Genomic DNA, 25,703 nt, shown 5'->3' with positions numbered 1-25,703 from the left:
GCAAAATAACATACCCAACATACTAGTAATAGGTGACTCTAAAGTCAGGCACACTGACATCCCACTCACTAGGCTGAATTAGGAGAAGGTAACTGTTAGCTGCCTGTTGGGCGCCAGGATCCGCCACATAACACAAGCACTCAGGTCACTACAGAACAACTACAAATATGACTCTGTCATTGTCCATGTTGGTGTGAATGACCTGAGCCGTACCTCCCGGGACTACATGAAAAGAGACATGGAAGAGCTCTCTGATCACGTAGCCCAGTCCAGTATGACCCTGACCCTGAGTAACATCCTGTCCTCACCAAGAATGATACCACGGTATAAAGAAAGATTTCAACAATTGGCTAAGTTTCTGGTGTCATTCAAAGAGGATCCAGTGTACGTCTGCCTGGGATGACATGTTCGACAAACCACACTGCTTCGGTAGAGACGGCTTGCACCTGTCATCCTTAGACTTTCGAATACTGGCCAAGGTTCTTGCCACCCCCATAGTTACTTTTTTAGGCAAGGATCAAAAGACAAACCTACCACAAGTAACAAAAAACTGAGGGTAATGCTATTCAATGCAAGAAGTTTGAACCTGAAAATGCACGCACTCGTGGCACTGCTCAGTATGGAGAAAATCAATATATGTGCAGTAACAGAAACTTGGTTTAAGGCTGCAGAGAGCACCCCAGCACTACCAGGCTACAACTCATACCATACATTTTGGCCACAGAACCCAAACCGAAATACAAAAGGCGGGAGCGTATCCATATTCATCAAGGATACCCACACCTCCAGGTTAGTGGTACAGCATGATGCTTCAGAGATCATCCACATGCAACTAACAACAGGCAAAACTGCAATTTAAATTGCATCTTGCTACAGATCACCCACCATGACCCAGGACCCCCATTCTGCATTTCTGTAAAAACTGGGAAATATACAGGTCCTACCAAACACCCTAAGATTGGGTGATTTCAATTACCCAAACATTAACTTGGAGAATTAGTCAAGTAATAACTCCCTTGCCCAACATTTCCTAGAATTTATAAAATCAAATGTCCTGGTTCAACTGGTCAACACTCCCACCAGAGATGACAACATATTGGACCTGGTCATCACCAATATGGGCGACTGGTGTTCCACACTGGAGGTCAACCCCTCGCTGGATAGATCTGATCATAAACAAATCACTTTGGATAGCCACATTCTGCCCCCACCCCGGGACAAGAAAGCCATCATGAAAAACTTTCCAAAAGCAAACTTCACGTTATTTAAGACCGAGGTGAAAAGTTTCAAAGCCCCTATGCTGAAAGATAATGCTGTCCAAGCTGCAAAATCCTTTACTAATGCATTCTACGGGCACCTACAAGAATGCATGGATTATACAATCTGAAGCAAAACAAAGACTCACTCCTCCAAGAAAAGGAAACCAGTCTGGTGGACTCCTGCCATAAACAAGCTATACAATAGAAAGAGGAAACTAGTACAGAAAAGAGTAAAATCTCAAAAAGGGAAGACGTCCCTGATCAGTATCAGCAAGAAACTACGATCCCTCATAAAATTATCCAAGGCGAGCTTTGAAAGAAAAATTGCCAAGGACTCCCAAGATAACCACAAGGCATTCTTTAGCTATGTCAAGAATTTAAGCAGGAATGCTCAGATCTGCTCGGAGTTAGTGCAGAATGGCACAAAATACACTGAATCGACCGATATTGCCAACATCCTGGCAGACAGGTTCAGCACAAACTTCACCCCCTCGCACCCTCAAACTGGCGCATAACCATACCAGAAGAATGTAGAGTCCCTGAAATCACAGACACTTAGGTTAAAATAGCCCTCTCCAAAGCCAAAAACACAGCATTAATGGGACCAGATGGTGTCCCAGGCTGCATCCTACACGAGCTCAAAGATGAACTAACCCTTCACCTAAACACACTGTTCAAACTCAGCCTCTCCACAGGCTACATACCCATAGAGTGGTGCACTGTAACGGTTATTCCAATCAACAAAGGTGGAGCCACAACAGACCCAGGGAACTATCACCCTATAAGCCTGACTAACTTGGTCTGCAAGGCTATGGAGCGCATTATCATGGAACTCATTAACAGAGACATTGGGAACCTCCAAACACTGGACCCTACCCAGTTCAGCTTTGTTAAGGGCAGATCATGCCTCCTAAACCTGGTGGACTTCTTTGAGACAGTTACCAAGGCTATAGATGAGGGAAAGGTGGTACACACAGCCTACCTAGACCTCACTAAGGCCTTTGACACTATTCCCCATTCTGGTATTATAGACAAGCTCACCAGCCTGAACATAAACCTCTACGTCACAAGATGGGTTGCCAACTGGCTCATAGACAGAACCCACATGGTGAGAGTTGCGGGAGCTAGGTCCGACTCTAAACCGGTTACAAGTGGCATTCCCCAGGGCTCAGTCCTAGGACCCCTCCTGTTTGGCATATACTTCTCAGAGGTACAGGCAAGCACAAGAGGACTAAGGCTGACCAAGTTCACAGACGGCTGCAAACTAGGGGCTATAATTGACTCTCCGGCTTACACAGACATCCTCCTAAAGGGTCTCACTGAGACGGATACCTGGTGTCAAAATCATGGCCTCAAGCTAAATGCCAAAAAGTGCATAGTCATTCCCTTTGGAAAAAACAAACTACCCACAAATTACCACATAGGTGATAGTCCCCTAAATATGGAAGATGTAATAAGGGATCTGGGGACCCAAGCAGATAGTAATCTTACCTTTGATAATCACGTTGCCAAAGTGGTTAGAACATCCTTCTATGTGGCCCACCTAATCACAAAAGGGTTCACATCCAGATCAAAAGAGGTCATCGTGGCCCTCTACTCATCACTCATCAGACCCATCATAGAGTACAACACACCATTTGGGGTGTACCTTGCAAGACACCTGCAACAGCTGGAAAGGCCACAGAAGTACCTCACCAAGAGGATCACTGGCCTCAAACAGATGCCCTATGTAGCTTGACTGAAGAAACTTCAGCTGTACTCAGTTGCATATCTCCTACTCAGAGGTGATCTCTGCCTGACAATCAAGGCCACGTCCAACCCAGAATTGACGGACATGCTCCACCTAAAGAAAACCTTATCCCCTCGAGCCACACGCTCTAGGGATCTAAACCTCACCACAACAATAAATAGGACGTGCTGGAGGGATAGATTCCTGTCCCAGAGACTTCCCATGCTTTGGAACAAGATCCCAATCTACATTAGGCAGAGCTCCTCACTAACACTCTTCAAAAGAAACCTTGACGAGTGGATGGGAAACAAAGGTTACCTCAGGGATCACTTCAGTGGCTCTGCAGGACAGAGGCACAGGGAACTAATCTAAGGGGGCAGCAAAAGCCAACACATTCTGGCTAGGCTTATAAATGCCTTCGGGCAGATAGCCTAGTACCTACCTATGAACCTATGAATCTAAAATCATGGTGACCTTTTGATGGACAATACTTTTAAAATGTCATCTCTTGATTAAAAAAAACACTGTTCTTTACTATTGTGAAGAATGTCTTCAGCATGATATAATTTATTCATTAGAATTCATTACTGAATGTTTCAGAGTCAATATTAATTAGTAAAATATTTCAGTAGGAAAGATAGGATTGCATACGGATGAGGAACATTCTGTTGGAAGGCATGCATAGACAAAATAAATATGATTTTCAACAGTCACTCATGCAGTATCCACCTGTTTAGTTCAAACGTTTAAGGCTATGATTGTTAATTTGATTTATCCTGTAGTCATTTGCTCAGTTCTCTCAATTTGTACTTGCAAAAGTCTTGGCAAATCACTTATCCAGGTAATATTGCCTGGTCACCCCTGAAAAACAACACTTACTAATGGGCTTATTTGGCAAGAAAATAAATAATAGAAAAAAATAGAAAAGTTAAAACAGAGGTGAAAGTCAAAGTAAAAAACTATGTTATATACATTACAAAGTGTAATATTCAAAACAAGTTCTAGAAAAAAAATCTCTGTTAAAGCAGATGAAGTTAGAGCAAGTGACATTAATAATAAAGACAAGTATTTAACATTCTAAAGACTATACTGAACATTCTAAACTCTTTTTCTAATCTGTCTTAGGATAATATGCAAGATTATCTGTAAACTCTTTGAGTTATAATTGATTTTTCAGCTTTATTTAGTTAAAATCTCAAAAACACATTCCTTCAGATATTTTAAAAGATTGTCTCTCCAACTGGAAACTGCTACAATGACAAATGTTGCTTTTCTCTATCAGTTTAAAATGCAAAATTTAACTTATCTTCCTTTTCTTAGTACCATGAATTTACAATGCAAAATTCAACCCATGCTTCCTCCATTATGACAGATCAAAGTCAACAAGAATACATTTTCCATTAAAAACAGCACTCATTTTATCACTCAAAGCATCCTACACCATTAAGCAGACAAGTCAAGACCAGCAGGGTAACCAATTAACAATTCAAAGTTGTTTGTAATGATTCACAGGAAAATGAAACAGTTAAAATAAAATAAATTTATTCCAAACTGGACGATACAATAATGTCACCAACATCCACGAACACTCAATGGAAGCCACAGCAGAAATATAGTTAAGCGCTTTCTCCTGGTATCAGTACCAGGCTTCTTCAGAACATTTTTGAAAATAAGCAACCATGTGCTTAAATAACTTCTCATAGCATCATGTGACCCCCACATCATCAATAAACAAAGGTTCGTTGTTACACAAAAAATGAATTACTTATTATGGACCAGCATTTTAAATTGCTCACTAAGGGTTTTCATTTTGTTCCCTTGCGCCCTGGAATAGTTGCTAACACTATTATCGAATTAAAACTGTTTGTGAGACAATTAAATCTGAACATTTTATTTAAAGGTAAAAGTCAAACTAAAGCTGACCTTGTTAGGAGCAGCACTTTTAACATTTTATTTAAAGGTAAAAGTCAAACTAAAGCTGACCTTGTTAGGAGCAGCACTTTTAACCCCCCCCCCCGCCTATTCATCCCTCTTTAAAAGTTTTTGAAGAATTAGTAGAGAGAGAAATTAGGCTTCTCAAAAATAAAGAGAATAATAAGGAGAATGATTTCTCCACAGAAGACATTGAAATTTTAGGTTCTCTTAATGAAAATAAATGTAGAGTTATGAAACCTGATAAAGGGGGGGGGGTGTAGGTTTAATGTATAATAATGATTATGAGATCCACTTACATAACATATTACAGGACAATGATCAATACGAATCTGTTTCTCGAAATGAGATTAACATAGCTTATGCCAAAATAAAATATTATTTGTACGACCATTTATTACAAGGTACTATCAATGAAAGATTATACAATTTTTTGAGGGTGGACAAACCAAAAATACCTACAATTTTCGGTATCCCGAAGACACATAAGTGGATAGAAAACATGAAATTTAGACCTATTGTAGCTGGGGCAGGAGGTATTACCAAGCCATTAGCTATATTTGTAGATACTACAGTAAAGAAGTTTGTAGGTTCAATACAACATATTTGCAAAGATTCCTGGGAGTTCTTGAAAAAATCAATAGAAAATTGTTTGATAAGGAACTATTAATGGTAACAATAGACGTTACTGAACTTTTTCCAAGTATTCCTCATGAAGAGGGAATGGAATGGTTTTCTAATGTTTTGGTTGGTGAATCAGGGTTAGACAGTAAATATATTAATCTTGCGATTGAATTTACTGAAATGGTACTTAAAAATAATTTTTTACACGTCAATGGGGAATACTATCATCAGAAGAAAGGTGTAGCTATGGGGGCATCTTGTGCCCCCTTGTATGCCAATTGTGTATTATACTATTGGGAAAAGAAATTTATTTTTCTGAAACTAATTGGAAAGAATACATTGTGCAATACACAGATGATATTTGTTTGTTAGGGAAGGGAACAAAGGAAGAGTTTGACATGTTTTTTGCATATATTAATGAAACAACAGATTTTTTAAGATTCACTATTAATATTGGAGATGAAAGGTTAGATTATTTAGACATTACCTTATATAAAGACTTGACAAACAACTGTTTTCAATCCAAAATATTTCGTAAAAAGACCTTTTCAAATATGTATTTACATTTTGAAAGTGGCCACCCCTTGTATCAAAAAAAGGGGATTGTGAAGGGACAGATGATAAGGGTCTCTAGAATGACAAGTAGGTTAGATGAATTTATGAATGAGATGTCCTTTATTAAAAACTTATTTTTGGAAAGGGGTTATCCGGGGCAATTTATTGATCAACTTGTTAAAGAAGTAGTTGAGAACAGGGAAAATAAATATTATCTGCTTATTGGCAAAGGAAAAACCAATATAGAGACAGTTAGTACTAATTTGGAGTACAAGACTGGAGCATTTGTTCATAATTTCACTGAGTCATCATTTGAGACTGAAACAATTATTAATAAATTTTGGCATGTATTAAGAGTAAATGAAGAGATATCTGATTATGTACCTGTCCAACCTAGGTTTGTTAGAAAAAGAGATTTGAACCTTAAGGAATATTTGGAGAGGGGAAACAGAGAGCGGACATGTGATAAAGGAAAAAAGAAGGGCACTTTCAAATGTGGGGCGTGTCATCAATGTCCTTTCATGTTTAATAAGACTACTTTATACATTCCATCTAGGAAATTTAACGTAAGATCTTTGCAGTATTTTAACTGTAAATCGAAAGGGGTGGTTTATTTGGGGATGTGTGTAACATGTTCCAGTTTTTACATAGGGAAAACTGAAAGGCACTTGAACAGAAGAGTCTATGAACAGCTTTATGATGTTAGTAAAAGAAAAGAGACCAATGCCTTTTATAAACATTCCCTTACATGTCCTAATATGGTTCTTAAGTTTTTAGTGCTGGAGCAAGTGGATTTAGACCCCAGGGGTGGAAGTTGGGAGACGAAATTGGAGTATAGGTAGTTGCTGTGGCAACTGAAGTTGTATGCAGGAAAGACCCCGGGGTTAAACAACAACATTAATATTAGTAGTGTTCTTAAATTAAGATCTGCTAGGTTGTAGTAAGGACAGGGTAATTTTTTATTTAATATTTTGTTTAAAACATGTTTTATGAGTATGCTTTGGAAAGGATTGATTAACATTTGTATGGTAGTTTTTAATTTGTATATAATACAAGAAAGAATATTTATTTATTTATTTAAACATACTTCAGTTTTTTATTTAATTGAATTGAGTGGTTCCAGGTCTCTTTTATATCCTATATTATACTTTATTATTAATTTATTTATATTTTTCGAAACCTATGTATTTAAGGTGCAATAATACATTTTTTAACATGGGTTTGAGTATTTTAAACGATTGAATAGTTGTAATTTTTTGTGTAACAACAAACTTTTGTTTATTGATGATGTGGGGGTCACATGATGCTATGAGAAGTTATTTAAGCACATGGTTGCTTATTTTCAAAAATGTTCTGAAGAAGCCTGGTACTGATACCAGGAGAAAGCGCTTAACTATATTTCTGCTGTGGCTTCCATTGAGTGTTCGTGGATGTTGGTGACACTATTGTATCATCCAGTTTGGAATAAATTTATTTTATTTTAACTGTTTCATCTTCCTGTGAATCATTACAAACAACTTCGAACTGTTAATTGGTTACCCTGCTGGTCTCGACCTGTCTGGTTATTGGTGACAATGAGTACTTTTTTTGTGATCCTACACCATTACATTAATAATGCTTTGGGAGCCAACATCTGACATTGACAGATGCAAATTACATAATGCATTGCAACTAATTAAATGACAACAGTTACTGATTAAAACATATCTTACACAAAGGAAAACCCATGGAGGTAAAATGGCAAAAAATAAACAATGAAACAAGAGCAGATGTTCAAGTTTACTGACAAAAGTTGCTTCAGATTTTATTATAAATAGGAAGGTAGCAAAAGAAAGAAGCTTTAACATTGAGCATACAGGATTTTTGACCAATTGAAAAAAAATGTTTTTGCTGATTTTCTTTTGCAGTTCTATGTGTTGTAAAATCCTTGCTCTGTATTATGAAGACTATACAGCAGCAAAACTGCCTATGCACACCACAGTCACGTTTTTATTGGAAATTACTTCTTTCATTAAGAAAATGTATTTTACTGTTGGTTATCCTAAAAAAAGGAGAGTCTATCCCCTATTTCTAGGATTCAGTATCAGCAGACATTACTGGCTTCTTCAGCTGTTGAATTTCAGAAGTGCAGTTTCACCCATTTACTCAAAGTAGGAGTTACTGGAAGGTGACTTTTACTAGTGTTCTACAATCATGGCTTGTACTACTCAACTCATTGAAATACAAACAATTTTTCATTTTCACATCAAGGCAATACCAGCTGGATGAGAATTTAATATGCAATGAAAACAGTGGGATTAATAAGACTACTGGTGATGAAGATCTATCCTTTGTAGCAATAGAAAGAGCAGATATTACTGTATTAGAAGATGAAGATTATTCAGAGCTGGCCAGCAAAGATATTCTTATAACTAGAGATTCAATTATTAGAGGAACTGATACTAATATTTGCAAAGAAGATAATGAACATCGAATAGTGTTATGCTGGCCAGGAGCAAAAATAGAAGATGTGAGACAAGTCTTGGAATGCCTTAATGCAAGGGAGTACAGATTTGTTTTTATTCATGGCTGTACAAATTATGTCATCCGCAAGGATTGTCTGACTGTTAGTAGGGAACTAACAACCATCTTAGACAGTATAGCATGTACTGGTGTTAGGATATATTTTTCACAAATCACCATAGAAAGGATAGTTAGGTCACTGTGAATGAAAAGATTTTTTTGGATAAATACCTACATGGAAAAAATGTCCTGTTTTAAAAATTGGAAATGTGTATAGCATCCAAGCCTAGTTTTGGGCACATATCTGTTCAGACAGGATGGCATGCATTTTTGCAGTAGACATTTTACATATTTGGCAAACACTAGGCAGGAATTTTACCAGGTCTAAAAGTTAACAGTTCGCAAATAGCAACATTTAATGCATTCCTTATGGTTGTTAATGCTAGGAGCATTAATAAAAAATTTTTTTTTTTGGAAAATATGTTACGTCCCCACAAGATTGATGTTGTTATTGCTTGTGAAACATGGTTAAAGAACAATGAGTAGAAATCAGTTCTGTCAGGGTATAAATGTTTTTACTGTAACATACATTCCAACAAAAAATCAGGTGGAGGGGTTATGATAGGGATTAAAGATTGTTGTGAGACCTGTGATTATTCCTTGTTCAGCAATAACACCAATACTATAGACTGTGTAACTGTTACAATAAAGACAACCCTGGAACATATAACAATTGTTGGAATGTATAGACCACCAAAGTGAAGTGCAGATGACCTAGAGGAATTCATACGTTTCTTGCATGAAGCACAGGAGGGAAGAATAATATTAGCTGGGAATTTAAATTTACCAGAAACAAACTGGAATAATATTGATTCATCAACATTATTAAGGAAATTATTCACAACGTATATTCAGGAACAACAATTGCTTCAGATGGTAAAACCCTACCAGGGGATGGACATACTAGACATTGTTTGTTTTCCTAAAGAAATTACTGTTACTTCAAGTCAAGTTTTACCACCATTGATGTGCAGTGATCATGGAGTTATAAAGGTTAATGTGTTGCTAGATAATTCTGCCAAACTTGAAATCTAAACCAATGCACAGAAGGTTAATTACAGATTATATGAAAGCAAAACAGTCACTATGTAAAGCTAACTGGAGTGTGGTGTTCAGTAGAAAAACTGCAGATGGAATATGGAAAGTTTCCAAAGACAAACTTAGTGTAAAATGGATCTAGGCATACAACATCAGGAGGCTCTATTTTATAAGAACAAGATATCTTATTAAAGTGGAATCAAATTAGATTATACCGAAAAAGAACTGTGCAAACTGGATCCAAACAAAGCACAGAGAGGAGATGGAATTAATAAGAATGACCTGAGAACAATCCAGCAAGAACTTATGGTACCATTATATCCATTATTCGCTAGGTCATTTAAGTATGTGGAGATTCCTCAAGATTTGCGACATGTGCTAATTAAACCTGTCTTTAAGGGAAAGGGGAGAAGGACAAACCCGGAGTCATATAAATCCTTAAGTCTACTTTCATGTTGTGGAAAAATAATGGAGAAGGTTATATTGGATAAGTTATTGACAGAACTGGAGAGGCTGGGACTTGAAACCATATATCAGCATGCATATGTTGAAAACAGATCAGTTACTACCTGTAACATGATGTTCTATAACGATATAATAATAGCTATGAATGAAAAATTATGCTGTGATGTCATTTATATAGATTTAACTTCAGCATTTGACAGTGTCATACACAAAACACTGATCAACAAATTAGTGCAACTAGGTATTGATGTACTCTTGAATAGATGGATAGCGGCATGGTTGACAAATAGGACATGGCAAGTATCATACAGCAACTGGACAGGTGAAATCATTGGTAACAGTTAGGTTGTTCAACAGGCCTCTGTCCTACGCCCTTACTTGTTTAGATTTTATCTGTCAGACCTAACTTTTTCCTCTGACGTATTCTACAGTCTATATACAGACAACCTGAAATTGGGTAAACTGATTACATGTATTACAAATAAAACATGTCTGTAAAATAACTTGACTAAATTGACCATTTGGGCACAGGAGAATAATATGCTGATAAATACATCAAAAACTAAGCATGTGAGATTTGAGAGACATACACGGAATGGTGAATATTTAATGCAACACACAGTGATTAAACTGTAGACTCATTTAAGGATCTGGGTATATGGGTAGATTCAGCTATGAGATTTTCTAATCATATTAAACAATTGATAAATGATAGTTATAGAACTATAGGTTGTATAAAAATATTGATAAAGTGTAGGAAATCAAACATGATGAAATCATGGTTTGTTAGTTACATTAGACCCAAACTCGAGTATGGAATAACAATATGGAAACCTTATAAAAAAAAAACAAACATGAGTAAACTGGAAAGAGTACAGCGGAACTATATCAAGGGCATCCATGGATGTGAAAATTTAAGTTATTATGAAAGACTAAAATACCTGTATTTGCACAGTGACTCTTACAGATATCTAAGAGGAAATCTTATTCAGGTATATAGAGCATTTAAAGGCAACTACCTCTGGGAATGTTTGGGGTTATCAAAAAGTACTAGAGAATCATCAGATGTTCCTACTCACCAAAGCTCCTCGTGGTCCTGCATAGTGGTGCTAGCAGCAGAGAGACAAAAAGAGTGACTGCTTACCTGATTAAGTATATTTTTTTCTGCTATTACCTGTGTGACTGTCCGTTCTCACTGAAAAGCGAGAATATCTACTCTTTTACCTGTTTAAAGCTGTTTTACAGTTATTTTTGACCTGCACTTTAAAAGTTTGCCCTGTTTGTTGAATTTACCTGTTGAGGCTACACACTCAAGTGCGCTAGCCTGTGTTATATATTTAATGAATTTTCTGCTGTTTGTGTACTAAAAAGCAAAAAAAAAAAAAAAATATCCTTGTTTCCCGCCTTTCCTGACCTAGAATAGTCCCTAATACAGGCTTTGCTGTATTCTGGACTTTTGGATAGTTCCTGTGTTGCCCATTTCCTTTCTTGGATAAAAGGAGGCTTCTTTGTTCTCCAGTGGGAGTGGGGAGCTTAGAGCAGCCTATCTGTCCCTGGAGGAGTGAACCCAGTGCAAGAATCTTGTAGTCTATTGGCCGTTTTGGGCCAGTTTCTAGCTCTTTCAAGTCCCCCTGTATAAAACCCGTTTTGGAGCAGTTTTTGCGCTTGTTCCTACTCAGCAAACCTCCTCGTGGTCTTGCAGAGTGGTGCTAGCAGCAGAGAGACAAAAAGAGTGACTGCTTACCTGATTAAGTATATTTTTTTCTGCTATTACCTGTGCAACTGTCCGTTCTTGCTGAAAAGCGAGAATATCTTCTCTTTTGCCTGTTTAAAGCTGTTTTACAGTTATTTTTTACCTGCACTTTAAAAATTTGTCCTGTTTGTTGAATTTACCTGTTGAGGCTACACACTCAAGTGCGCTAGCCTGTGTTATATATTTACTGCATTTTCTGCTGTTTGTGTGCTAAAAAGCAAAAAAAACAAAAAAATGATCCTTGTTTCCCACCTTTCCTGACCTAGAATAGTCCCTAATACAGGCTTTGCTGTATTCTGGACTTTTGGAGAGTTCCTGTGTTGCCCATTTCCTTTCTTGGATAAAAGGAGGCATCTTTGTTCACCAGTGGGAGTGGGGAGCTTAGAGAAGCCTATCTGTCCATGGAGGAGTGAACCCAGCACAAGAATCTTGTAGTCTATTGGCCATTTTTGCGCCAATTTCTAGCTCTTTCAAGTCCCCCTGTATAAAACCCACTTCGGTGCGGTTTTTGCGCTTGTTCCTACTCAGCAAAGCTCCTCGTGGTCCTGCAGAGTGGTTTTAGCAGCAGAGAGACAAAAAGAGCGACTGTTTACCTGATTAAGTATATTTTTTTCTGCTATTACCTGTGCGACTGTCCGTTCTCACTGAAAAGCGAGAATATCTGCTCTTTTGCCTGTTTAAAGCTGTTTTACAGTTATTTTTTACCTGCACTTTAAAAGTTTGTCCTGTTTGTTGAATTTACCTGTTGAGGCTACACACTCAAGTGTGCTAGCCTGTGTTATTTATTTACTGCATTTTCTGCTGTTTGTGTACTAAAAAGCAAAAAAACAAAAAAATATCCTTGTTTCCCACCTTTCCTGACCTAGAATAGTCCCTAATACAGGCTTTGCTGTATTCTGGACTTTTGGATAGTTCCTGTGTTGCCCATTTCCTTTCTTGGATAAAAGAAGGCTTCTTTGTTCACCAGTGGGAGAGGAGAGCTTAGAGCAGCCTATCTGTCCCTGGAGGAGTGAACCCAGCGCAAGAATCTTGTAGTCTATTGGCCGTTTTGGGCCAATTTCTAGCTCTTTCAAGTCCCCCTGTATAAAACCCGCTTTGGACCGTTTTTTTGTGCTTGTTCCTACTCAGCAAACCTCCTCGTGGTCCTGCAGAGTGGTGCTAGCAGCAGAGAGACAAAAAGAGCGATTGCTTACCTGATTAAGTATATTTTTTTCTGCTATTACCTGTGCGACTGTCCGTTCTCACTGAAAAGCGAGAATATCTTCTCTTGTGCCTGTTTAAAGCTGTTTTACAGTTATTTTTTACCTGCACTATAAAATTTGTCCTGTTTGTTGAATTTACCTGTTGAGGCTACACACTCAAGTGTGCTAGCCTGTGTTATATATTTACTGCATTTTCTGCTGTTTGTGTACTAAAAAGCAAAAAAACCCCAAAAAAATATCCTTGTTTCCCACCTTTCCTGACCTAGAATAGTCCCTAATACAGGCTTTGCTGTATTCTGGACTTTTGGATAGTTCCTGTGTTGCCCATTTCCTTTCTTGGATAAAAGGAGGCTTCTTTGTTCACCAGTGGGAGTGGGGAACTTAGAACAGCCTATCTGTCTCTGGAGGAGTGAACCCAGCACAAGAATCTTGTAGTCTATTGGCCATTTTGGGCCAATTTCTAGCTCTTTCAAGTCCCCCTGTATAAAACCCGCTTTAGCGCGGCTTTGCATGATTTTGCACATAGCACAGCGCCGCTTAATCGGGTTTAAACCGTTCTCAGCTCCACAAAGTCTACTCTTCACTTTTTCCCTTAAAACTGCTCTAGCTCTCAAAATAAACACCCTATTCTTAATCTAAAGCCCGCCACTTGCTCATACAAGCAATTCTGTAAGTTAGCACTAAAAAATTAAAAGCACTACATCCTTACATACTCGCTTTGAGTACTCTGTTCCCCATTGGCCCTTTTGATTCAATTATAAATGAGTTCCCTATGCTATTCTAGCATGTCCAAAGGTCAGTTGTCGGTTTCCTCTCCAGTCCAGCTGGTGAATCTGGGAATCTTGAGGCAATGTTACAACTGTCTCATGAACACAGACAACCCTCTCCTCCTCCCAACAAGTTCTAACATATATGAGAGATGCAACCATATAGCCAAACTGGAGATTGAGCTCTCTCAACTTAGTACTGGCGTAACCAGTCAGGAGGAGAAGGCAACCACACACGCCACAATTCCAGTCCCACATAGACCTACCACAACAGCAAACCAAACACATAAACACACAAAAACATACTCAGAGGCTCTAAATAAAAATCTGCCTAAGCAACAGAGACCTCCAAAGCAGACATCCAAGCAACCGCTACCCCAAAAACAGAACACGTGCATTACATAGTTCACAAAGCCAGTGTGCCGAACAGTCACAGCCCTTAAGGCTAAACAACACACCTGATACACTTGTAATAGGTGATTCTATTGTCAGACACACTGACGTCCCGCTCACCAGGCTGAACAAGGAGAAGGTCATGGTGAGGTGCCTGTCGGGCGCTAGGATTCGCCACATAACACAAGCACTCAGGTCACTCCAAGTTAAGTACTAATATGACGCCGTCATTGTCCATGCTGGTGTGAATGACCTGAGACATACCTCCCTGGACTACATGAAAAGAGACATAGAGGAGCTCTCTGAGCATGTAGCCCAGGCCAGTATGACCCTGACCTTGAGTAGCATCTTACTGTCACCAAGAATGATGCCACAATATAAAGACAAGATGATCAATTTCAACAATTGGCTAAAGTTTTGGTGTCATTCAAAGGGGATCCTGTGCCTGTCAGCCTGGGATGACATGCTCGGCAAGCCAAGTTGCTTCACTAGGGACGGCTTGCACCTGTTACCCCTGGGCTTTCGGATATTGGCAAAGGCTCTTGCCACACCCATAGTGCCTTTTTTATGCAAGGCTCAAAAGACAAACCCACCTCCATAGATAACACAAGGAAAAAGAAACTAAGGGTAATGCTACTCAACGCCAGAAGTCTAAACCTCAAGATGCACGCACTCGAAGCTCTCCTCAGCATGGAAAGCATCGATGTCTGTGCAGTGCAGAAACCTGGTTCAAGGCTCCTGAGAGCACCCCAGCACTACCATGTTATACCTCATACCATGCTTTTCGGCCCCAAAACTTGGACCGAACCACAAAAGGAGAGGGAGTATCCATATTCATCAAAGATACCCACACCTCCAGGTTGGTGGCACTGCACGAAGCATTGGAGACCATCCATGTGCAACTAACAGTGGGTAAAACTGCCTTTCAGTTTATAGCCTGCTACAGACCACCCTCCCAAACTCAGAAACCCCACTCGGCTTTCCTGAGAACACTGGAAAATATGAAGGTCTTTCCAAATACCATTATATTGGGAGACTTCAACTACCAAAAAATAGACTGGGAGCATTACTCAAGCCCCAATACCCTAGCCCAAAGGTTCCTAGAATTTATAAACTCAAATGCTATGGAACAACTAGTCACCACTCCCACAAGAGGGGAAAACATACTGAACCTGATCATCACCAACATGGGGACTCTATGCTCCATACCAGAGGTATACCCCTCACTGGTAAGATCGGACCATAAATTAATCTCACTGGATGTCCACATCCCGACCCCACCCCCAGCCCAGAAAACCACAGTGAAAAACTTCTCTAAAGCAAACTTCTCACTCCTCAAAACCGAGGTGGAATCCTTCAAACCCCCCGGACCAGTGGAAACTACGGTCCAAACTGCAGAATCCTTTATAACAGCATTCTATGGACACCTCCAGGAATGCATGGATCATGCAATCCCAAATAAAACCAAGACCCAATCCCCAAAGGCAGGCATCCTGTCTGGTGGATCCCAGCCATAAATAAACTATGCAACAGAAGGAGGAAGCTACTACATGATAGAGCAAAATCCCTAAAAGGGAAGGCATCTCTGATCAGTATTTGCAAAAATATTCGGTCCCTCATAAAATCATCTAAGGCCAGCTTCGAGAGAAAAATTACACAGGACACTAAAGATAATCACAAGACTATGCTCAGAATTAGTCCAAAATGACAAAAAATACACTGAACCCACAGACATTGCCAACATCCTGGCTGACAGGTTCAGTGCAAACTCCCCCCCCCCCCAAAAGAGCAAATATCTATCCCAGCTGAGTACTGCCCCCCTGACATCTCAGATGCTCAGGTAAGAGCCACCCTCTCCAAAGCAAAATACACAGCATCAATGGGACGAGACGGTGTCCCAGGCTGCGTCCTACATGAACTCCAAGAAGAGCTGAACCCCAACATAAAGCTACTGTTCAATCTCAGCCTTACAACAGGATATGTACCCAAAGAATGGCGTACAGGCAACAGTGGTCCCTCTCCACAAAGGTGGTGCCTCAACGGACCCTGGAAACTACCGCCCCATAAGCCTGACTAGCCTGGTCTGCAAAGCTATGGAGAGGATCATCATGGAACTCATAAATAAAGATATTGGGGACCTACAGACACTGGATCCTACCCAATTTGGCTTTGTTAAGGGCAGATCCTGCCTTTTGAACCTGGTTGATGTCTATGAAAACAGTCACCAAGGCCATTGATGAGGGGAAGGTGGTCCACATAGCCTACCTGGACCTCGCAAACGCCTTCGATACAATACCCCACTCGAGCATCATAGATAAGCTCTCCAGCTTAAATATAAACCCTTATGTCATAAGATGGGTTGCAAACTGGCTCAAGGACAGAACCCACATGGTCAGAATTGCTGGAGCCATGTCAGACTCCAAACCAGTTACAAGCAGCATTCCACAAGGCTCAGTCCTGGGACCTCTCTTGTTCGGTATATATTTTTCGGAGGTACAAGCCAACACGGGAGGACTATGGCTGACTAAGTTCGCAGATGACTGCAAACTGGGCGCCATAATCAACTCTCCAGCTGACACAAGCATCCTCCAAAAGGGTTGCATTGAGACAGATAACTGGTGCCAGAGCCATGGCCTCAAGCTAAATGCCAAAAAGTGTATAGTCATCCCCTTTGGCAAAAACAAAGTGCCCACAAATTACCACATAGGTGGAAATCCATTAAGTACGGAAGAAGTAATTAGGGACCTGGGGACCCAAGTTGATAGCAATCTCTCCTTTGAAAACCACATGGCTAAAGTGGTTAGAAAAACCTTCTATATAGCCCACCTTATCATGAAGGGATTCACATCTAGATCAAGGGAGGTCATTGTGCCCCTTTACTCATCCGTCATCAGGCCCATAATTGAATACAATGCCCCATTCAGGATGTACCTTACCCGACACCTGAAGCAACTAGAAAGACCCCAAAAGCACCTCACCAAGAGGATCAAGGGACTCAAACAGATGCCATATGCTGCTCGGTTAAAGAAACTCCAGCTCTACTCAGTTGCATACCACCTACTTAGAGGCGATCTATGCCTGACATATAAAGCCATGTCCAACCCAGAATTAATGGACATGCTTCACCTTAGAAAATCCAAATCCCTTCTAGCTACGAGCTCGAGGGACTTGAACCTCAGCACAGAAATAAATAGGACATGCTGGAGGGACAGATTCATAACCCAGAGGCTCCCTTCACTCTGGAATAGAATCCCAGTCCACGTTAGGCAGAATCCCTCACTGACTCTCTTCAAGAGCAATCTTGACGAGTGGATGGGAGATCGTAGGTTTACCCCAGGGATCACTTCTGTGTCACTGCTAGACAGAGGCACAGTAAACTAACCTTGAAAAAGGGCATAGTAAAACTCATTTAAATTGGGTGGCAAAAGTCAAACACACTCTGGCTAGGCTTATAAATGCCCTAGATAGCCTAGTATGAACCTATGAACCTATGAACCTATGACAACCTATATAGAAGATTCTGTAGGAATGAGAAGTGTACTAACTGGTTCTCTGACAGAGTAACTAGTGCACAGAACAGACTACCAAATTGTATTAAAGCGAGTACTAGTTTATATATATTTAAGATCAGCCTGGACATGTATTATGGGAACAAGTGTTTTGGTATATTGGCAGGCTAGAAGGTCATTAATGCTCATGCTTGAAATATTTGTATATATGTATTGTATGTAAGGCATACCACATAAAAAGTATAACAGATTCAACTCGATAAGAATGAAATGCCTGTACTGGTGGCATAGAGGGATAATGTCCTACCTATATCCCTACGCAGTCTGAGCATGAGTAGCAGCTTGGGCATTTCACTGTGCTGATGGGGAAGACAGGTGCATCCTTTCCTGTGCAATGTGGGATTGTGCATCTCCATGGGTGTACTTCTCACCTCTTACATCCCTGGTGGAGAAATGGGGAACTTTGACATGGTGCCTATTGTCAGTGGGCATGAATGTTCTGTTAATATCAACCCCTTGCTAGAGGCAGTATAGAGCTGATGGCTAAAGTCATGATTGTCCCATGCATTATTGTGGAGATGGCCGAAAGGATGTCTAGAGCTTAAAAAAAATGCCAAACACCCCTGGCAGCTTCATTAATGATTACTCCACCTGGTCAACCTTCACCCCAATGATGAAGGTGCCAATGGGCCAATTGTCGAAGAAGAGGCTTATAATTAGCAGGTGTCAGAGGAAAAATGGAAAAACGATAAAAATTGAGAAATGTAGATAAGTAATAATATTTGTTAAGACTAAAAAGGATTTTGATTTAAAATGTATTTACACCCTTAAAACACTGAAGAGGAGAGAATGTAGAAAAGTATTTTGTATTAGTAAGAAATGCAAACAAAATGAAGCCAGTTACATATATAATCATACAGCTTTTAAGTTGTATAGTGTTATATGTAGGCTAAAACATATACTGCACTTACCCAAAAGTGGCTAATAAGGCACGTGATATTTAACCGCAAATGTAAATTTAATGGATAATTTATATATTTGATAAATGTCTGCTGCAAGTGATGATAAAACTGCTTCGATTAAACTCTGTGCCTTGAAGCACTGAACAGTGGGAGCAGTATAACGTTTAAAGAGCTGCGAAAATACCTTCTAAATGTAAAGAAGTATACAAAATAATTAATCTCCATTGCCATCTACTGTGTTTGTACTGCTTCATGCAACATGCTGAAAGGGATTATAAAAATATCCTTCTCATAGAAGTGACAAAGTGATAATTAACTGATAAAGGTACACTGATATGTTTTTATTGTATCCTTATATCACTCTACAGTGTGTATGAAAGAAATTGAAATTCAAACTCTCCTTTGAGTTTCTTATTGCTAATATCCAATAGCTTTTTATTTTCAGTAACTGATCTTAACTCATTTTTATTGAGATCTGAAAAGTTTCTCGAAACAGCATGTACATTGTATAATAGCTCTATATAGATCAAAGCTAAATCATGAACTGGAAAATGCTTTTTCCATATATACATTCATAACTATCTGTCTGTCTAGCTGTCTGTATCTATATATGCATATATACAGAAATCAGCAGAAGACATTACAGAACTGTAGAATTAAGACAGTGCAGAATCCAAGTCTGAATAGCAGCTGTTGTGACACAGAGTTGTCCATGAATGAAAGATTGAATGGGAAGTGATCATCTCTTCTTTATATGGAGATTAATCTGGGCTCCATGTGCCATATGGATGCCCTGTCTAAGCATAAGCTTATCTGTATATGTATACTTTATACTATCTTGCGGGTGTTAGGAGTTTTTTACATTAAGATACTTTTCATGTATTGCTAGCATGATGTCATAACTTAATAAGCAGATAACAAATGTGCTGATTTTTCCCTAAAACAAATCAATTCACAGTCAGTTGCATCCATTGCTTCTCTGGCTGTGCTGTTAAGAAGGTACTAAATGCATTCACTAAATCTGTTTTCTGATGAATGCTGCTATGTGTAAAGATTTATCTATCTATCTATCTATCTATCTATCTATCTATCTATCTATCTATCTATATATCTATCTATCTATCTATCTATCTATCTATTCAATTTGGTAACTGGGGAAGAGCATTGATCCAAATGAACTTATTTCCATTTCAGTCTGGTTTATTGGATTACTGTGCTTACTTTTGAGTAGGTGTTCTGCATGAACTTAATGCTAGTCATAACTGGAATTTGTTAAAACAAATTAGTTTGTCCTGCACTGAGCCAGCGTGACTTGTGATGTGTGTTCATTCCACATTTGTTAAAGGAATAATCTGTCAGCTGTCTCTTTGGTCACCCAGCTGACGTTAATTCTGACATGCTTAACAGGTAGCATACTGGCAGAGAAGTTGCGTTATTCAAGCCATCTGTCTGGGTACTTACAAGTTTATCTATTTTATTTATTTTTATGTTTGTTTACCGGGATTCTAGGTTAGGGTTTATTTTAAATTATGTGGAAGAATAGGCTGACAAAGTGCTTCTCTTAAATACAGTACTTTGATCATCTTGTCTATGTCAGGTTTTGATGTTGTGTGGTTCCCATATGGGATTTGTTGTTCATTCGACAGTTTAAGGCAGGGGTAAGTGTGGGTTTACTTGTTTATTTATCTATTTATTCAATTGGTAACTGGGATAGAGCATTCAATAGCCTGTGCTTTTTGTGGGAGTTATGGTCAGCGTTTGGTTAAATTTAATGTATTCACTGGGTGTTAGACAGTAATTGCATTGATGAATCAACTCAAAAATATGTGAAGAAGATGAAAGACTGTGGGGGTATTTGGCATCAGCAATCAATGAAACTGGTTAGAACATCAGTGACAGGGTAATACAAAACGAAGTGAAGAAGAAAAGGGGAAGAGACTAAGGAGATTTTAAACAGGTTTTGTATTATTTTTTTTGTTAGCCAAGGTAACGGATTCATGTGTCCAAATAAATAGCACTTCTGTGGAGCAGACTGCACTGACCATTGAAGTTCTTCCAGCTGTCTCCAAAGCCTAAGCCTCATGTGGGTGATACTTTTCTTACTAAATTATGTGTTTGAAGCCAAAACATTGAAACGCTGGTTTCTTCAGCTGTAACCATATCAGTTCCTGCTCTCAGCTAAATGACAGAGAGTTTTTGACACTTCTCAGTTTAGGTATTTAGTCTAGGACTGAATTACAGAGTTGGAACACAACTAGTGATATTTTTCAGTTTAGAGGAAATACTCCTGTCCTTACCAGCATGGGTTCTGGCAGACAGCCAGTCACCAATCCAGTGAGTTGGGAGAGTTTGTTACTAATCCCAGCTTGGGAGTTAGTGTCAAAGGCCTTGGCACGAACTAGATAACCAGTGCAGACTTTATGACCCTTGGTGTCAGTTACCCATTCATACAATTCATCTAGCTTGAGCAGGCATAATCCCCCTTTTATAAAGCTGACTTGATATGAATTCAGGGATATTTATTTTATTTATTTTTTTATCTATTATCTATTGCCATTTGTTAACCAGGTTAGTCCAACTGTGCCAGGGGCTCATTTTCAGTAGAGATGCAGAAGTATTACATATTTTTACAATAAAAATCAAATCAAAAATAAAAATAAGAGTAAAAAATTAAAACCACCATGAAATATAATAAGAAAATCAACAGAGAATATCTGTATATAGTACAAACAAAATAGGCTTCCAACAAAACAATAGAAATCTTTAAAAGCCCCAGCATTTAATAAAACACATAAAAAACATGAATTGGTGATAAACTGCACGTCAGATGGGATAAGCGCTTTCAGTTAAAAAACTTTCATCAGATCCTGTTACACTGACCTGATACAATACTATTTAAATAAAATCCACAAACTTCCAGCCAATAAAAATTATCTTTAGTAAACACACCTTCATTGGGCCATGATGTCACTTCCTATTCAAGTTTCTGTCTTGATTAAGTCCTGGCGGCTGATTGGCTCTAAAATTCATGATCCATTTCATTTCTTACTTTTCAGTTTTATTAAACAAATCTCCTCCACGTAAATTGGGATGTATACATGAGATTACCATAAAAGAGAACAGATGTCCTGAATTCTCTTGCACATGAACAGAAAGAACATTCATTTCTATTTTAGTTTTGATATCTAATTGATGACAAAGTATCCGTTCTTTAAATTTTCTATTCGTTTTTTCCTACATAGTAGGCACAGCATGAGTTGCAGGTAGCAATGTAAATAACATTCTTGGTATTGCAATTTGCAAGCCGATAGAATTTAAAGCATTTGTTCGTTACAGGATGTGTGAAATTATGCATGCTTTGCAAAAGTCACACTTTCGAGTACCCATTAGCTTTTTTCCATCTGTCTTTTGTTTACTAGATTTGCCATTGTTCTTACATAGCAAGTCCTTCAAGTTCTTCTTGTTTTTAAAACAAAAACTAGGTTTATCTCCTACTATTTTCCTAATTTTGCTATCAGCAGTGAAGATGAGCCAAAACATTTTAATGGCTTCACACACCTCAGAATTGTCAGTTCTGTAGGTCATCATTACTATTTCTTTTTTTATTTATACTATTAAATCAGTTCTTCCAGTAGTATGGCTGTCCCTTGTTATGATGAACAGCCATTGCGTGATCTTTACTCATTTCTAGTTTCCTTCTATCATAACCTCTGGATGCAAAATTTTGTAACAGGATATCTTGTTCTTTTAGAAATACTTCATCATCATTATAGAGTTTAGACACTCTAGTCACTTGATTTTCAACAATATTCTGAAAAATGTGTCTTGGATGCATACTGGTATAGTGTAGCAAGTGATTCTTCCACACTGGTTTTCTATACAAGGTAGTACCAATTTCTTTGTTGTTATTTTTGTTCATTAGAATTTTGACATCCAGGAATTCTCTATCACTTTCTGATGTTTTCACTTAAAATCTTAAGAAGCTAGTTGTGTTTGTTAAATAATTAACAAAACCATTCAACTGCTCCTTACCTCCATTCCATAAGAATATAATATCCTCTACAAATCTATTGTAAAAGATGATATAGCTCTTCCAATAGTTATTAGTGTCAATTTCCCATCATCTTTCCCATTTGGCTAGGACTAAACTCGCATAGCTATTTGCACAGGGGGTGCCCATGGCTACCCCCCATTTCTGCCAATAATAGCTATCTTCATTTAAAAACATATTGTTTTCCAGGATTAGTTCTAGCAAGCTGCAGGCTAAGTTTACATCCATATCAACTTCAAAATGGGAACCTTATTTTGATGACAATGGGTGTCAATAATTTATTCACTTGCATACCGAACAACTTTGGAATAGAAGCGATAAGAGATTTTGCATCCCAAAAAAGCTAATGGGTACACAAATGTGTGGCTTTTGCAAAGCACGCAGCTTCATTAATTTTATAAATAATTTCACACATTCTGTAATGAACAAATGCTTTAAATTCTATGGGCTTGCAAATTGCAATACCAAGAATGCTATTTACATTGCTACCTGAAACTCATGCTGTACCTACTATGTAGGGGAAATGAACAGAAAATTTAAAGAACGGATACTTTGTCATCAGTTAGATATCAAAAATAAAATAGAAGATAATGATCTTTCTGTTCATGTGCAAGAGAATTCCAGACATCTGTTCTCTTTTACAGTAATCTCATGTATACATCCCAATTTACATGGAGGAGATTTGTTTAATAAAACCGAAAAGAAAGAAATTAAGTGGATCCTGAATTTTAGAGCCAATCAGCCGCCAGGACTCAATCAAGTAGTTCCTATTAAACCTATGCTAAATGACAGAAACGTGAATGGGAAGTGACATCATGACCCAATAAAGATGTTTTTACTAAAGATTGTTTTTATTTGCTGGAAGTTCGTGGATTTTATTTAAATAATATTGCATCAGGTCAGTGTAACAGGATCTGATGAATGTTTTTTATCTGAAAGAGCTTATCCCATCTGACCTACAGTTCATCACCACTTCTTGTTTTTTATGTGTTTTATTAAAGACTAGAGCTTTTAAAGATATCTCTTGCTTTGGTGGAAGCCTATTTTGTTTGTATTTTGCTGGTTTAATAAGACTTCCTTAAGAGGTGCTTTTTGTGCTGTTTATCTCCCAATATCTGTACATAGATTAGATTAAAATAGGTCTAGAGAATATCAAATATGAATACATGCAAACAGATAAACCATTCGATCAAGTTTTTTTTTTTAAATAAAGATATATATATATATATATATATATATATATATATATATATATATATATATATATATATATTTATATATATATACCATTCTCCTCTCCTCAAGAACATAAGGGAGAAATTTAGGGTGAACAATTGATGGAGGTGTTTTGCTATGTGGGACAATTCTCAGCAAGAACGCAAATATATTGTCATGACCAAGAAAGTAGTGTTTTTGATTTTGGAAATTGCTAAAAGAAGTTGGTACAAATTGATCTCAGGAGGGAAAATGTGAGGAAGAACAAAGGAAAGAGAGGGGAGGTTGGTTGGAGAGAAGTTGGCAGACAATTTTTCCACAAGAATATTATCAATGTCCTTGGAGGTCAGAGAAAGAGGTAACATTTGAGATATATTCAGTTGAATATAGAATTAGACATTATTTTCTTATCTTCATAAGGTAGCTGAAGAAAGCCTTATGGTTATCTTCCGAATAAGTTGCAATCCTTAGTTCATAGTTCATCTTACATTTCTTAATGGTAGCTTAGAGAGACTTACCAGCTTTAAAACCCTTTTATAATACTTAAGTAGACATCTTTTACATCTTTTAATGATAGAAAATTTTGTTTTATTATAAAGTCTGTTGATCTGGTAGTTCTACCATATAGTTTTGTTTGTTTCTAAACTTGCTATTCTGCTTATTCTGGACTATTCTAGATGCCTTAGTGCATCTATCCAACAGGGTGAATAAAATTCAGAGCAGAGTGCCCCGCCTTATTTACAAAATCTGTTGAGGACCGTATCATTTGTGATTGTCAATAATATCAGTAAACAGTAAATAATTGGTCTTGGAGTAATCCCTGAATGTAGAGGAGTTATCAAGGGCCACAGAATAGGCTTTCATGATGAGGGCCACATTATGATGGTAAGGTTTGACTAGTTAGGAGTGATAAGTGGGCTGGTGCAATCAGAAGAAATGCTTATGAAGGCAAGATCATGGAGATTAATACCACACCTCTGGTTGTTGGGGTACAGTTTTGTCAACAGCATTGGCATTTACAAAGTCCCGAAATCTCTGAGCATGCTTGTTCATAGTAAATGTCTGTCAGATTATGTGTAGAAATTTGAAGTCATTCATAAGAAAGATATTCATTTAAACTGCTACGTTTTCTAACTGGCTAAGATATTCTACTTTCCTGGGGGTGGGGGGGGGGGTCATACACGAAGATCTATAATTGGCTGTAATGTGGTAATTCATTTTATTGAGTACACTCAAGCTTTCAACCAGTTCCAAATGTGTATTATGTGAAATGTGATGAGAAACAATGGAATTATGAATGAATACAGATACTCTCCCACAGTTGCTGTAAGATCTGAATGCATGACAGGGCATTTTAGCCTGGAGTGCAGGGACTGTTGTCAGTCCAGTAGATCCAGGTTTCAGCTGCATAAATGCTGATCATACCTCTCAAACTCAACTGCAAGAAATCTGGACAAAGTCTAAAATAATGGAAAGACAAAAGCCCCAAAATAGGGACCGATTTTAAATATTGCTCTTATAAACTTTAAAAGTTGCTAGAATAACAGGTTTTGAGTTAGCATGCATTTTCTGAAAGATATAAAGTCTGAAAATCTAATTTGTTTCATTATTTCGTGACTTCAATCTTCAGGCCTTTGCCACAAAACCACACATTTTAGGAGGAACAGTCCAAAAATGTAAAGCAAAA

The sequence above is a fragment of the Protopterus annectens genome, chromosome 5.part1 (genome assembly GCF_019279795.1).
Source record: "Protopterus annectens isolate FY-2018-M chromosome 5.part1, PAN1.0, whole genome shotgun sequence".
NCBI classification, from domain to species: Eukaryota; Metazoa; Chordata; order Ceratodontiformes; family Protopteridae; genus Protopterus; species Protopterus annectens.
The sequence above is the reverse complement of the archived record's forward strand: the minus strand, read 5'-3'. Positions refer to the sequence as shown.